The 16,808-nt window shown below is 44.5% G+C and overlaps 2 long non-coding RNA genes across 2 annotated transcripts; one reads left to right on the top strand and one right to left on the bottom strand.

Annotated features, from left to right (window-relative positions):
* Positions 1-1,764: 1,764 nt before the first annotated feature.
* Positions 1,765-5,565, bottom strand: LOC309848735. Its single transcript, XR_014303248.1, has 3 exons — positions 5,209-5,565; positions 4,466-4,656; positions 1,765-2,312 (listed from the first exon to the last, which is right to left on the bottom strand). It is a non-coding gene; the product is annotated as an uncharacterized lncRNA (long non-coding RNA).
* A 639-nt stretch (positions 5,566-6,204) lies between these two features.
* On the top strand, positions 6,205-10,355 carry LOC309848734. The gene is made up of 2 exons (XR_014303247.1): positions 6,205-6,705; positions 9,665-10,355. It is a non-coding gene; the product is annotated as an uncharacterized lncRNA (long non-coding RNA).
* Positions 10,356-16,808: the final 6,453 nt, after the last annotated feature.

The following is a 16,808-nucleotide window of genomic DNA, read 5'->3' as shown; positions in this document are numbered from 1 at the left end:
AACCTGGTTGAACTCAGTCCTGACCGCCTGTTCTTTAGGGGAGGGTTGACATTCACAAGCTTAAACTGAAGGTTAGGGGTTTTACCTAACCTTTGTGGTGGTTTGTTCCATTTTGCCACAAGGCCGCAAGAAATGCAGCCCCCACAGCATGGTGGGTCACAAACAAGACTCAAGGCTGTGGTTTGGGGAAGCAGTTTGGAGCAACAGGGAGGCTGGGGGCTCGCAGCCTGGGAGCCTGTGTCTGAACTCTCGGTCGGGAGTCCTCAGGCACGGAAGGCACTCCCTCGAAGCTTTTATTTGCTAGTCGGTAAGCCTGAAAATATTGAGCTCTGTCTCGGGGGGCTGTGAAGATGACATAGGACAATGTATGTAAAAGTACCTAGCAAAGTACTCATATAGGGTAGGCCTCCCTGAGATGTTCTTCCCTAAACACCACCATCCTCCATCTGCAGGTTACTTTGGACAACTTGGACTTGGACAAGTCACTTTGCAGACATCTTAAGTTTAGTCGATTTGTACTTACCAGAAGGGAAGCCTTTGGGCTATTTGGATAATACTCCAGAGAAAACTGCTTCATTTGAATAATTCCGTGCATTTCCCGTGCACATTCATTCCTGTAACCTATGTGGAGTCAGGGGCTTGTGTGGTCCGGCTCCAGCAGGGAAGGCACACTCACATAAACACCGGCAGGAGTAATGAAGCAATTAGAATCGTTATTACATCCCTTCACGAAAGTGCCCAAGAGGATTTATTTTCTTTGGCTACAGCAAGGCTCCCCCTATCCTTCCCTCTGTCATTATCTCTCAGATGTCTGGCAGCTGCTTCGGGGTCTCTCTGCACACCCCCTACTCCACACTGTTAACAGCCCCCCCCCAACTTCTTCCCATTGTTTTGTTACCTTGGGGCAGTGCATAGTGCTGTAATCTTATATATACATTTATTAAGCTTATTAGCATTGCCTTGGACATCAAATAATCAACAGCCTCCCAAATAGTCCTAGACTATGTACATAACTAATAAATCAAAATATATAAATATAATAATATATAATAAGGTATAACAAATATATAAGTATAATAAGTAATATATATGCTAAGGTATTTTTTTCTTAATACTTAAACATTGCAAACCTATTTCAATACTTCTAAATGTTTAATTAAATTCACAAATGTATTAGAGTCTTGTAAATATTTTACCACTTTAAGAGACAATACTTAGAAGGCAGTAATGATTACAAAAATCAGTGCATTTACATTCAACAAATAACAAGATTATTAACTTTATAGGAAAAAAGCCCTCCTCATCTAAAAATCTGACACTCCCAAATGCTTTCACAACTATTTTCTACACATACATTATTACTGAGAAAAATTTCCTATAATAGATCGTACATGTGTATCCTTATATTCTTGCCAATACAACACTTTGCATGAATAATGTCAGCAACTATTTATTCAGTTGAATTTTGTACCTACGATTTCCCCCACGGCATTGGTAGGATCATCTCCATTTTACAGATGAAGATACAAAAGCAGAAACAAGTTAGGGCATTTTGGATTCCGAATTATCCCCTCCTCAGCTCTTCTGCAAGCAAAACTGCCTTTCCTGGGAGTCAGAGGGAATGCCCCTCTCGAATCTGATGGTGAGGTAGGCCGTGGCCTGGCTTGCTTGAGGTCCAGTGATGCGAAAGAAAACAGAACTCATTGGGGTATACGTTAGTCTGCTCAGACTCCCATAACAAAATACTACAGACTGTGTAGCTTCAAACGTAGACATTTATTTTTTCACAGTTTTGGAGGCTAGAAGTCCAAGATCAAGGTGCCTTTGGGGTTGGTTACTGAGGAGGCCTCTCTTCCAGACTTGCAGAGAACTACTGCCCCCCTGTGTCCTGCAATGGCCTTTCAGAAAGATAGTGAGACAGAGACAGAGAACTCTCTCTGGTGCCTCTTCTTCTTGTTGTGAGGATACCAGTCCTATCAGATTAGGGCCCTACCCTTATGACCTTAATCCCCTCCCCAAAGGCCCCATCTCCAAATATAGTCCCACTGGGGATTAGGGCCTCAGCAGAAATTTCGAGGGTGACACAGTTCTTTCTGCAGATGCAGCAATACATCTGAGGCGAACTGCTCCTCCTTGGCCCAGCGGTCCTGGGCTCTCCTTACAGCAGACTCCTCTCTCCTCATAGGCTTTGTGAACTCAGAACCTGGGGAAACTCTACGGGAAGAATAAGGGAGATGTCAGGACGTTTGTCCTTTGTATTCATGATCTTGTACATGACCTTCCCTCTGGTTGTTGGTTGGCTTGCCAGCGACCTGAAGGAAAGCAAATATCAAGACAGTCCAAACGATCACTTTTGCTGACCTTCAACCCGGACTATCTCTTAGGAAAACTCTTCAAGAAGCAGTGTGGTACAACGTAGAGAGCTCTATATCTGGAATCAGAAGTCCTGGGTTCGAATCCCAACAGCTTATCATGGCCTGTGAGCTCCCTCATGACTGAAGCTCCGGCTGTCTCCACCTCACCCCTTACACTCTTCCTCTCTCACTCCTTCCACCAATGCTGGCTTCCTGCTTCTACTCAAAACCCACAAGCACACGCCCATCTTAGGGCCTTTGCAAAGCTGTTTCCTCTGTCTGGAAATCTGTCCCTCAGGTATTGGCTTGGACCATTCTCTTACTTCATTTATTACTTCACTTAAATGCTGCCCCTCCCAGAAGGCTCTTCTCTAACTATTCGATCTAAAATGGCACCTACTCCTCCCTTCCATCAGGCCCATCCCCGACACTGCTTGATTCCTCTTTCCAATACTTATCACCACGTGATGTTACCATACACATTTATTTGTGTGTGGCTTGTCTTTCCCAATATATTGCTGACTCCACTAGGGCAAGTTCATTGGTTTCATTCAGGGCTGCGGCCCATGCCAAGAAGAGCCCCAGAAGCAAAGAAGCCACTCCAAACAGATTTTGAATGAATGACTGGGAATGAATGAGGCACCTAATCTTGGTTTCGGCTTCCCTAACGTGGCTCATCCTTACTCAGGACTAGTCCTCGGGGGGGCCTCTGGCCTGTCCTTGGCCTCACGGGCGAGGGCATCTCAGTGGACTCTAGGGTGCCATCACCCTGCAGCTCCTAGAGCCATCCCCACTGTGGCAGCTTTCAGCTTGCTGCAGACAGTGGGAAGCCAGGCTTCCTATGAGCACAGGGGAGGTTCCAGAAAGGACAGGTGCCCCGAAGTGGTACAGAGGGTAGGAGTGAGGAAAAGCAAAGTGGTTGAAGGATAGCCAACCACCCTTAAAGGGTGGGAACTAAATAGTGCACTGCATGCAGAGTGACCTTTGCAAGAAGAAAGCCTGGGAGGGGTTTGCTAAACTTTGTGCCTAAGATGAAAGTGTTTCTGGGCTAAAGGCAGAAGCAAAGGATCCTGACCGAGACCTACTGTCAGTGCAGAAAGGAGAGAGTGACAGCTCCATGAGACAACGCTTGCTCACTTCCCTTTCCCTGGGGATGAGAGCGGTCCCTGGTGCATCACTGGTACCTGGTGAATTTGTAGTCTCCTTGAAGATGTGTCCAGAAGGCACCTCATAGAGGGTGTGTGTGCAGAGACCTAGCAAAGGTGGTGCATGGGAAAGAGAGTGAACATGGACCACGTCAAATGAAGAAGCTTCTTAGAAGAGACATCAGTGATGTGATGGAAAGCTGGGCAGCCACAAGGTGACTCCCTGGTCCCAGCAGTAACTGGCTATAGGAACCTGGGCAAGCTTCTTCTCTGCCTTATTTTTCTCATCAGGAAAGTGAGTCCAAATGCCACTGACTTTGTAGATTGTTTCTGAATCATGTGCTGAGAATCCAGCATGGCCCTGGCATGGGAAGCTGCAATGTGCAATGCATGAAGGAGAGAGGAGGGAAGCAGGGTCTAGATGGATGGGGAGCGAGCAGTCGGAGTATGGAGGATTCGGGTAGGGCAGACGGAGGAAACTCCGGAGAAATGAAGGCCACAAAGAGGGCTGAGCCTCTAAAGGTTCAAGAAGAGGGGGCTCTGAAATGGATGGCCAGGAGGGAGTGGCTGAGGAGGAGAGTGGAAGGGGAGGAAGAAGGAATCTGACAGAGACCCATGGACACTGTCGCAGCTCTGGCCCTGCTGGCTGGTAGCACCCCCCACCCCGAAGACAACGGGGAAGCCCTGTGCCAACCTGGACAGATGTGGGGAAATTAAGGCCCAGGGAAGTCTCATAGGTCTCTGCAGGAAGCAGCAGTTTGTTAACAGGGACTCATCAGGCTTGGATGCCTGCTGGGGAGGAGATGGAAACACAGTTAATGCGTCTCATCATCAAAAGCAGGAAGGAAACGAAACAGTTTGGAAGTCACTGCAAGAGAGACTTTATGTAAATTTGAAATAAAGGGTTTGGTTAACCAGGTGCACTCAGGGACTTCTTGATTTTGTATGTTTAAGACAGATAATCACCTTGGCATGCATTAGAAGGCCGGTGAGCTCAGGCTTGTCCAACGGGCCAACATGTGACTCATCTCATGGATTAGTCCAGCTCTTGTTGGGTTCTTTGCATGCTGAGTGATAAGCCTCGTAGCCTCTTGTCAGATCCTTTCTCCAAGGACCAAGTCACCTCCTGGAGCATCCCATGTTACAGGCTGGTGTGGCTGCCCAGAAATTTGGAAAGAACTCACTCAGATAACAATGTAATCACTACCACTTACTGAGTTTGAGATCAAAAGGATTTTCATAGAACACTAAGATGTTATTTGCATTTTTCACTCTCGTTCTTTCATGATTGTACGGAAGAGCTTTCTAGAAGCTACATGAGGTGTGAGTGTGATACCACAACAGTCTGAATGAGGACATATAAGTAAATGTCAGATATTAAAGAGATTTGCAAAAATGGGAAACAATGTCACTCATCTAGGCTTTTTTTTATTTTGAAATACAGCTTTTTTCATAAAAACATAGTTTGTAAAATTTATTTTTTTAAAACATGTTTTTAAAGTGTGTGGTGGGCTTATTTCCTAATGAAATGAATATTTTAATGAGAATTTTAATTGAAAAGTAAATTTTAGTTTTTAATGTGGTAAATATTGATTGATAGAATCTGCATAAACAAAGCTTTTTGAGTCTTCAATAACTTGTAAGAGTGTAAAGGGTGTAAAGAGTGTAAGACCAAAATGAATGCAAAGGGCATAAGATCGTGGACTTACCTTTTCTGTACACTATCTTGAGTCTTCAGAACAGACCCCTCAGAGAAAGCCTTTGATTTCCAGCACACAGAAAACAAAAAGGAGCCTCAGAAGAAACAAAACCTATGCCTCTAATAAGAGATCCGGGATTGCCCATACTCACGTTTCCCCCCTGCCTCCTGACATCTGCTGTAGCGGAAGGACATTTTAAGTCAGAGCAAGAAAACCACAATTAGTGATTTGCAAGAGGCAAACCTCATTCTCCACTGCTTTCCGAAAAATAGTATCTGTGTTACTTTGTCTCAAGAGAAGGAAACCAGTTGAGTTCAAAAAGACATTTCTCCATCCCTGGCTTCACGCTGAGCACCTGCTCTGGGCATTGCTAGGTCTGTGTGGGCGGCGGGGCGGGGCGGGGCGAGGGGGGCGGGGTGTGGTGGAGTAGGGTGTTGGGGGATGGGAGTAGGCCCGGCAAGACCTGGGCTACCACGTCTGCACAGTGCCCTCTGCTGGCCGCTCGCGGCTCCAGCACTGCTTGGGGGTCACATTGCGAAAAGATTCACTGTCACTGAGGGGGTGCGGGGGCGGGGCGAAACTTCAGGACCACCGGCTCACCCTCTGGTCCTTATTCATGGGTTTAGCTCCCACCCCGGGCAGGCATTAGTGCTGCTCCCGAGATAGAAAGTCGAATTGTCAGGTCTCCTCTCCCAAGGAGCTAACAGTTAAATGCAAATAAACCCTTACAGGAACATTGCTCAGATAATTTTTTCCTTACAAGACTTAATTCACTTATTTTTATTTATTTAAAGCAGCTTTAGGTTCACAGCAAAATTGAGCAGAATGTACAGAGATTTCCCATTTATTCCCTTAGCTCAGATATGCATAGCTTCCCCCACTACCACACCTTGCCCCAGGCTGGTACGTTTGTGACCATTGATGAAGCTACACTGGCACGTCATAATCACGCACGGTCTGTGCTTTATCCTCGGGTTTGCTCCTACTGTTGGGCTTCCTGTGGGTTTGAGCAGATATGTGTACCCTCGATGTGCGTGGTCTAAACTGGAAGCAGGGGTCAGAGTTAGTGAGAGATTTGAAGCTGTTAAGTTGCTGGCTTTGAAAACAGAGGGGGGAGGGGGGGACAGGAACCAGAAATGTAGATGGCTTCTAGAAGCTGGAAGACACCAGGAAACGATTTTCCCCCAAGGTTTCCAAAAGGAGCATAGCTTTGCCTTGATTTTAGCCCAGTGAGGCTCGTAATCAGGACTTCTGATCTCAGAAGCAAAAGAGAGCAAAAATCGGTGTGGGTAATAGGTTTATAGTAATTTGTTACTGCCGCAACAGGAACTGACTACTCAGAGAAGTATAAACCTCTGGGGACCCAAACACCCCAGCTGGCTGGGATGTGAGAACAAGCCCAGTGTCCAGAAGAGGGAGTCTCACCCAAGGGGTCTTCAGTGCAGCACTTTACTTTCATGAACGCCATTTGCATCAAAAACTCATTTCAGCCTTCCTTGAAATAAGGCATCTGTAGCACTGAAATGATTCCTTTCCTTATGTAAGGGGTTATTTATCGCATTATCCTATTTGAAGTGATTACTGTCATTCGTCCAATTGAATTTAATTAATTTTCATTTTTCAAGGACCCGATAGCTGCTAACTATATCCACTCGGCCAGTTGCTCGGTAAAACAATCTGGGTTTTCCCCTCTTGCATTTATTTGCATTCTAAAACACTATATTGACTTCTCTCGGGTGAAACTGTTCTGTATGCCAGGCCATACTGGCAAAGTATGGTGCGAAGAGAATCCTCTAGTAAAACACGATGGAGAATGTGCGGCAAACAGATGACCGGTAAGAACGCCGTGTTAGCTGATGGAAGCGGGTGGAAGGGCGAAGGCATCCTTCGGAGGGAACAGGCTCTGCGAGGCTCCCCTCCAGGTGGAGCTGGGCTACCAGACCACCCATCAGAGACGGTTGCCACCAGCAGCTGCCAACAACCTCAAAGGTGCTTTCTGCTCTGCGGGGCCTATTCCTGACCTGATTTGTCTGGGGAAATTTGCAAATGGCTTTTTCATATTTGTCTTCCATTTATCTCAGAGGGAGCTCATGTTTGTGAATGCGTTCCTACCAATCATGGCGATTGGAGGTCTCCTGTTCAGGGGCATGCTGCCTTCGGGGCTAGCTGTGACCTTGGGGCTCCATCTGGGTGTCTGGTGAACCAGCTTACAGTGTCATGGTTTATTTTTGTCAATCAGCATAGACAGCAGGACTTACTCCCAGACGGGCCTGAGGGCAGTGCTCGAAAGGGCTTCAAAACAAAAGAACAAGCCTCTTGCTGGATTTACGTGATGTATAATTAGACTGATATCATCATAGAATGTATTATTATACTCACCTAGAAAATTTACATGTCTATTTACATATATACACACACGACTAGATGTAGAATTTAAGGCAAAATTTCTTTTTTTTTTTTAGATTTTATTTATTTATTTGACAGACAGAGATCACAAGTAGGCAGAGAGGCAGACAGAGAGAGAGGAGGAAGCAGGGTCCCTGCTGAGCAGAGAGCCTGATGTGGGACTCGATCCCAGGACTCTGGCAACATGACCTGAACTGAAGGCAGAGGCTTTAACCCACTGAGCCACCAAGGCACCCAAGGCAAAGTTTCTTTACAGCTCCAGCAAGATTCTGCCATGCGCTTTCTAGAACCTGTGATTAGTACTCTGATCAATAGTGTTGGAGCTGTGAACTGCTATAGGCTCCAGACTGACCCCGCACTTCCAAATATCCCCCACAGCTGCACATCGAGGCAGGCTTTCCCACGTGACATGGCACTCTCACGTGCATCAGCTCACTGATCCTCGCACAACAGTCTGGTTTTAAAGTGAGGAACTTAAAGGCTAAGCGTGTAAGTAACGTGGCCGAGTTTACAGACCTCCCTAAGGCTGGGGCTGAAGTCAGCAAATAAGATTTGCTATTTCTTCCGTATGGTTACACCTTTTGGGAACTCAAAAATATCAAGAGGTCGTGAAGGTCCTAAAAAGAATGATTATCATTGACTCAGCATATTACTGTCCCCTGGGCTTTGCATTGGGCCATTCTGTGCACTTCCTGCTCACTTTATAGATGAGGCATCTCAGGCTCAGAGAGGTGTACTAACAAGCCTGAGGCCACACAGCTCACATCTGGTGGAGCCAAGGCTGAACTCTGTTCTGACTCCAAAGCCCACGCTCTTTCCTTTTGACTGTGTAAACCGTTTGCATGATGTCTAGGGACATCACACTCAGAACACCTGAGCCTGAGTGGCCCTGCTCTTTAGGAGCTGTGTGGCCTTGATGCCTCTCGAGGACTGTGCGGAAAATAGGGATTAAACTAGATAATGTAGGGGCGGGTGGGGAGGAGGGGAGTTGCAAGGCAAAAATGGGGACTATTCTTAAGACTCCCTTCTGGTGAGTCAAGGCTCCCTTGGCCGTCTCTGAGGGAGCACTCAGAGCTGCTTTCATACGTGGCCATCTGGAGGGCTTGTGCTCTGCTGAGACATGTCCCTTCCCACAGGAGTTTCCAAATCTCTTCACCAAGAAGCTACCTTACAGGAAATAGCTGCTGTTTGTGTTAAGAAACAATTTGGCTAATCTCAGGAGCAGCTCCTGAGATTAGCCAGCCTATAGGCCCTAAGGGCACGGAGAAGGAAGGCTGCACACGGATTTTCATGAGGGACTGGAGGCTACAAAATGTGAACTTCCAAGGTGGGTGGAGCCCAGCTCTGTAGTTTCCCAGCCGAAATACCAGCCCCGCTGGCCTCGCCTTTCTAAGCTTTAGTGTCGTTCTTTAACATAATGAACGAACAGTTGACCACCCTTCAGGACACCTGTAGGAACCACAGATAATGTGAATGAGCTGCCTAACAAAAAGTGGTGAGTGAGAGTTGTTTGGAGGCCCCCCTGGCTCAGTCAGTCAGTGAAGCACGCGACTCTTGACTTGGGCTCAGGTCATGATCTCAGGGTTGTGAGATGGAGCCCTGCATGGCTCGGCAGAGGGCTCCACGCCCAGTGGGGAGTCGGCTTAGAATTCTCTTTCCTCTTCTTCTCCCCCGCACCCCCACCCCGGCATGCTCTCTTTCTAATGCCCACATTTAGAGATAGGCAACTACAACAGACACAAGGGCAAAAGTGCAGCCATTAAAGAATGGCTGTGTGAGAGGCTCCTTACTGGGCTCTGTCCACTCTGGAAGAGTTGCCTGGGTCCACCCTGTTCAAATATTCCACCCAGACTGGAAATTAATGAAGGTCACAAAGGGATTGGCCAAAGATAGCCAAACTCACCTGTATTAATGAGAACAATATTCAGACTCCGCCATGTGGCAATCCCTACTGGGTTCCGGCATCGAACCCCCTTTATCCTCAGGACGGGGGGACTGCTCTGGTGTGTCAGAGGCCATCAAGGGGCCCTCATCCTAGTTTTTCTCTACCACATCCTAGGGATGCTCCTGTGTTTGATGTCGGATTTTCCCTCATTGCCTCTGCTCAAGTGTCTACTTCCTGCTTCGGAGCTGGTAATGTTGACTTCTTAGCATTTGTTTACTCAGCCACTGAAGTGCAATTTTTAAGCCCTACGTCTTCATCAAACTGATTCCTGTAAAAGGCTTTGCTTTCCTTGCCAAGGTTGTGCGAACGCTGGTTGCCACTGCTCGGGCTGGACAGATGTAGACCCCATTTGGCCAAACCGTGGCACTTCTTGAGAAGCAGAGTTTAAATAATTGCTGGGAAGCAGCCTCATCAACATCAGTGTTCATCACTTCTAATCCAGTTTTTTGTGGTTTCATTAGACTCTATGAATTTGGCTTCAAGTTTAAGGGAAAAAAAATGAAACAGGAGGTAGGCATATGCCCCAGGCACTCAGGGGAGTGAGAGCTATGTCCCCGAGTCCTGGCTACATGCAGAGAGCTCTGCTAGGCAGGTTGGGAACTATGTATCTGTATGGTGTGGTCCCTGAGCTCAGGAACCTGTGACAGGGTTTGGACGCAGATGTGACATGCTGACGTGGAGAAGACAAACCTGATCAGTGTTTGCAGTGTGCGAACCTAGAGATAACTTGACACACATGCAGGTTCGGGGACGGTATCTGGATACTAAGAATAAAGTGAGGAGTGTTCAAAGACCTACAGGAATCGTCAACCTGGGGAAGCATTCTGGGTGGAAGAAACAGTTCAAGTGAAGGCACCCAAGTGAGAACTTGCCCATTGTGTTTAGGGCACGGAGAGTGTGCCTGCATATTTACTTCATTTCTTCTAGAATAGTGGGAATCGAGTTGGTAAAGTTTTTGTTTCCTAAACACTAATGGTTCAAAGATGCTGCAGGGGATCCAAGCTCCCCGACCCCAATTACCCAATAACCCAATAAAACAGATCTTTCTGTTTTACTTATCGAGTGTTGTGGTAAGATTTAATCTGAAAAGAAATTTCCACTACTAACATAAAGTTTGAAAATCACTGGTGGGGGATCCGGCCTTCCTGAAATAAAAGCAGAGGCATTACAATTGCTAGAGACAGAAAACTCAAGACAACCTCAAAGTCAATCAATAAAAGAACAATTGAATAACCAGTGGCTTAGCTATGGTGCCCAAAACACTGCAGCCATTAAGCATCATCAGTCAGACCTATGTTTACAAGTGGACCTGACATCAGAGCCATGTCCAGGGAATATCCATAAGGGCTAGAAACAAGTTTCAAAATAATGCATGTGTTATGTATACTTGTAAACAAATAAACAAAAAGCAACAAGACAGCTTCCCCCTTCAGTCCAAAGAAACATAAACCCATATGTTTTGGTTTGTGTTGATAGAAAAGATAAGGAAGCTTCACACAGTAGACTTTGGCTCCTTCAGAAACTGGAACTGAAAGGACAGAAGGAATTACCCGTTTTAAGAGATACTTTTATAGTACATAAGTGGCTCCTCTGAGCTAGTATTTTTATTTTTATACTTATTTCAAAATAACTCTAGATTCACCAGAAGTTGCAAAAATAGTACAGAGAATCTTGTGTTCCCTTCATCTACTTTCCCCAATAGTAACATCTTACATAATGATAGTACAATATCAGAGCCAGGAAATTTACATTGGCACATTCCATAGACGATGTTCAGTTCTCACGAGTTCTTTTTTTTTTTTTTTAAGATTTTATTTATTTGACAAAGAGAGATCACAAGCAGGCAGAGAGGCAAACAGAGAGAGAGAGAGAGGAGGAGGAGGAAGCAGGCTCCCTGCCGAGCAGAGAGCCTAATGCATGACTCCATCCCAGGAGTGAGACCATGACCTGAGCTGAAGGCAGAGGCTTAACCCACTGAGCCACCCAGATGCCCTAGTTCTCACGAGTTTTATATGCACTTGTGTATGTGTGCGTGCATGTATCTAGTTCTATATAATTTTATCACATGTGTAGATTTGTGTAATCACCGTCATAATCAAGATACATCACGGTTCCTTCACCACAAAGATCCCTCGTGCTACCCTTCTCTAGCCATACCCATTTCCTGCCCTTCCTCCCACTGCCTGATACCAGGCAACTAGTAATCTGTTCTATAATTTTGTCATTTCAGGAATGTTACATAAATGGGACCACATAATATGTCACCTCTTGAGCCTGGCTTTTTTGGTTATTGTTTGGCATAACTTCCTTGAGATTCATTCAAGTTGTTGCATGTACCACTAGTTAATTCTTTTCTGAGTAGTGGTCCTAGGTATGAATGAACCATCGTTCGCCCACCAAAGGATATATGGGCTGTTTCCAAGGTGAGGTTATTACAAATAAAATGTTTATGAACATTTGTGTACACATTTTTGTGTGGACATAATTTTTCATTTCTCTGGGATAAATGTCCAGGTTTGTCATTGCTGTGTTATTAGGTAAGTATATATGTAGCTTTATAAGAAACTGTCAAACTATTTTCCAGAGTGACTGTATCATTTGCATTCCCACCAGCAATGTTCAAGTAATCCAGCTGCTAGGCATCCTTGCCAACATTTGATATCACTACTATTTTTTCTTTTTAGCTATTCTAATAGGTGTGTAGCGATATTTAATTTGTATTTCCCTAATGGTTAATTATAGTGAACAGATTTTCATGTTCTTATTTGCCATCGGTATATATTCTTTAGTGAAATGTCTGTTCATGTCTTTTGCTCATTTTCTAATTGGATTTTTTGTATTTTTTTAATTCTCCAGTTTTGAGATTATTTATTCTAGATGTAAATCTTTTGTCAGATATGTGGTTTGCAAATATTTCCTTCTAGAAGGGATCTTTGGTTTTCATCATTTTTTTAATTTTAAAGATTTTATTTATTTATTTGACAGACAGCAATCACAAGTAGGCAGAGAGGCAGGCAGAGAGAGAGGAAGGGAAGCAGGCTCCCTGCTGAACAGAGAGCCTGATGTTGGGCTCCATCCCAGGACCCTGGGATCACGACCCGAGCTGAAGGCAGAGATTTTAACCCACTGAGGCACCCAGGCACCCCGGTTTTTATCATTTCAATGGAGTCTTTTGCAGAGAAAAAGTTTTTCACGTCGATGAAGTTTAATTTATCAATTTTTTTTTCTTTTATGAATTGTGCTTTTTGGAATCACATCTAAGAATTTCACATCTAGCCCTGCATTCCAAAGATTTTTCCCTATGTTTTCCTCTAAATATTTTATACTTTTATGTCTCATATTTAAATCTATGATCTATTTTAAGCTTATTTTCTTTTAAAGGATGGGGTTTGGGTCAAGTTTCCTCCCTTGCGCCGTTCCTCCCTCTCTTCCTTCCTTCCTTCCTGTCTTTCTTCTTTTTTTGCTTATAGGTGTCTGGTTATTCTACTAGTACTATTTGTTGAAAAGACTATCCTTCCTCCATTGAGTGCTTTTGCATCTTTGTAAAAAAATCAGATGAGCATGTGTGTAGGTCTTTTTCTTGATTCTCTGTTCTGCTCCATTGTTCTGTTTCTGCCTTTTCACCAGTACTACACAGTCTCAATTACTACAGTATGTAGTAAGTTTTGGAATTGAGGAGAGTGACTCCCACCTTATTCTTCTGCAAAATTGTTCAAGCTATTCTAATTTTTTTGTCTTTCCATATAAACTTTAGGACAAACTTGTCTATATCTACAAAAAATTTCTTGCTGTGATTTTGATAGGAATTGTGTTAATAGATCAGTTTGGGCAGAACTAACATCTTTATTATGTTGAATCTTCCATTCCATGAACATGATGTGTCTTTCCACTTGTTTAAATATTCTTTGATTTCATTCATCAGTATTTTGTAGTTTTCAGCCACAAGTCCTGTACATATTTTCTTTTATTGGAAAAATCCAGTAAGTAATTTTAAAATCAGTGATAGAGATGGTAAGTCCTGTGACAAAGGGTTTTGAAATGGAACTGGGTGTCAAAAGCAAATATTCCATACTTATCTTTTCTCCCCAAGGTAGCAAGAAAGAAAGGAAAGAAGCAAAAGCTGCCAAGGGTGAGGTCTAACAACAAAAGGTTTGCACACCCCCCAGCTCCACAAGAGTAGGGAGCCCAGAGTGGAGTGAAAGCCCCTGAGAGGGATGTAGAGAAGTATGGCCTCCACCTACTGCATAGTGTTGTCAAGGAGCACCCATGGCCCCCACCAGCTCAGGGTGAGGCACGGAGCCCTTTTGCCAATGTGGCCCTATTTGAGATTCCCTAGTTTCCATCCAATGATGGAAAGCTAGTGTTATGAATTTGAAACCACCCAATGACAAGGGGACTCAACCCTAAGAAGTGCACCCATGGCAAACTGCTCAGGAATCACATCCACTGTGCTAATCGGCTCCTCTTCACAGCTCAGAGAATTTCTCCTTGTTGCCAAACAGCTGTGGCAGTGAACAAAGATGCCATTACTTACTCTTACCATATCTTAGCTGCAAAGTCACCAGGACATGAACTCCAGTTAAGTCTATGGTGGTCCCCTCCACAGGGTGGGGGAGCTAGTAACAGGAAAAGCCATTTTCTCTCTCACACTTTTGCAAAGGTAAAAGTAAAGCTGAACTCCAGTATTGAGAGTTTTGCCTTCAATTCTCATCTCCTCCACGGTAAGCAGAGAGAATCAGAAATTTAGAATTCAGAAAAACAAAGATGAAAATTCAATATCCATAAAGAAAATGACAAATGAAACTGTATTATATCTGAAAGAAATAGAATTTTGTTTTTAAAGGCAAATATTATCTTTCTACAGCAGGATATAATTTTTGGCTCTTTTGTCACAAATAAATCACTAAAAAACAATAGCATTTTATTATTGCACACAGCCACTCCTGAAGAGAAGGAAATGATGGGTGTACAGTGCTATGTCGGGTTTTTGTTTAGGTTCATGGAAATATATGGAAAACACCAACAGAGACATCTATCCCAATTCCATTCAGAAACCCACAAATGAATGCAGCAGACCTCAAGACCAAAGAGTGGAAAATGGCGCACTCGAATATTGGTCTCCACGAGCATAAATTACAAATTTTAATTAATTTAAATTTAATTTAAAGAAAGCTTTCTAAGATAAACTGGTTACACCTACTATTTGAGGGTACTTGAGAGAGCTCAGAACTAACGTTAAAGATGAAATGGGCACAAGAACTAAAATAGTCTTCAGCTGGGCCTTTGGAAGGCAGCTCTGGAGAAACTAGAGTATAATTTTGTCAAGTAGGGGGAATGAGTGAGGAGTGGACACACTGTCCTATGGGCTTTCTTGAGTCTGGGGGAAGTCACTGCGAAGGAATGTGAAGGAATGCCATTTCCCAAATGAAAACCACCAACCCTTTGGCAACGCACTTCTGTACGCAAATGTTATCTAAGTAAGACGCGGGGGAAATAACTGATGATTTGTTCATGTTTGGAGGAAGCACAGGAAGGAGTCAGACAAGAGTGCAGCGCTGACTCCACAGCGCTGACTCGGGGCCTGGCGCTGTCCTTGTGCTGTGCAGCTGTAGCTCGCTAGTTTTCAGGACAACCTCTCATGGAGGGGAAGGACTTGGACTTGGAAGGTCCCAAGTGCCGTTAGGACAAGAGTTCACAGATGAAGAAAACGAGGCACAGAGAGGTTAAGGAGCTAGGATTATTCAAGTAAGACAGTGGCAGAGCTAGGTTCCATGTTGTTAGCCAGTACACTAGGAACGTGGTTTAGCAGGATGCTAAATATGAGTCAGAAATTTTAAAAAATGGTGTCACGTCCTCCCACATTCCATTGCCAGATGCCACATCCAGGTCCCCTGTTTTGGACCTATGACATGTCTTCCGCCACTAATGGGAGACTCCTGGGCTACTACAATGACTTAAAGGAATGTGATCTCTGAGAGAGAATTTCCTTATGAGGAAAGAAAGGGCGTGGGAGGGGAGATTGGGTTAAGAGACAGAGATAAGTGCTAACAAAACACCAGGTTGAGATTCAGGAGGCTACAGAACTACCATTCATCCTGAACCAGAGCAAAGTCTGGAATGTCTAATGAGAAAGTCCAAAGTGTCTCCCTGGGGCCCATGGGAAGTGACCTAATGAGGCAGGTAGCAAACAGAAGAGACCAAAATGCCACAGAACATCATTGCCAGGCTTCTCAGAACTTCCCAGAGAGCCCAGGACAGCATTTATGTGTCCATTTCAGGCCACAGAGTAGGGGCTGGGGAGGGGAGCTTTCTTCTTAACTCTCGCAGAGCTCCTTTGCAAGGCGGTGTTCTTTTCAGGACGAGGTAGCCAGCACTTTGCTGGACACAGAAGACAAAAGTCACCCCCCAAATGAGCCAACCCTAAAACTCTCCAGTCATGATAGTGTTTCCCCCTCTCAGCACCCGCCCGGCACCTCTGGTTCCTCACCTCTTGCTTATTCTGCCTGAAATGTCCTTCTCTAATTCCCTCCTTCCTTAGCACCTGCCTAATTCACACCCATTTTATAGGAATTACCTTGGTCCCCTTCTCCAGGAATTCCACCCCGACTGTCCCAAGGCTCCACCATAAACCCGTTTTATTTATGGCCCCTTAAACCCTGTGCTCACAATAGCATTTATCAAGCTATATTGAAATTCCTTATTTACTTTTCCTTTTCCTCCCAATAGACTATAATCTCTATGAAGGAAGGGTCTGTCTGGATCATGGCTCAACCTGTACTTAACAGAGTGCACATTCTGGGTCCTGACAGACATTTGCAGGATGAGCAAATGGAATGGATCCAACAGGTGTAGAAAAGTGAAGCCATTATTCCAGGGTAGAGTGGACAAAACACAGCCTGGACAAAACACAGGACAAGCCTGGGTTAGAATACCAGTTACCAGAAGCTAAGTGATACTAGAACTTCCTGAACCTTAATTCCCTCATGTATAAAACAACAACCACAACAATGGCAATAAATCACAATTATTGCTCTTGTTTTTATTACAGTATCTACCTCAGTTTAAGGGAGATAGATATTCCTAGTGCCTTCAACAGAACTTGACATATTCTAAAGTCTTGGCAAATATTAGCAGCATACCCTCACCTCTCCTGACAAGAGCCAGCCCTTTCTCTCCCAGGGTGGGTTTTGGAAAAAAAAAAAAAAAAGTCATTAATATGTTTAGACAACCCTGAAATTTATACTTGAAGAAAACAAAA

Source organism: Mustela nivalis (genome assembly GCF_964662115.1).
Source record: "Mustela nivalis genome assembly, chromosome: 15".
Classification (NCBI taxonomy): domain Eukaryota; kingdom Metazoa; phylum Chordata; class Mammalia; order Carnivora; family Mustelidae; genus Mustela; species Mustela nivalis.
Note: the sequence above shows the minus strand (reverse complement) of the source record. Positions and strands in the feature narration are given on the sequence as shown.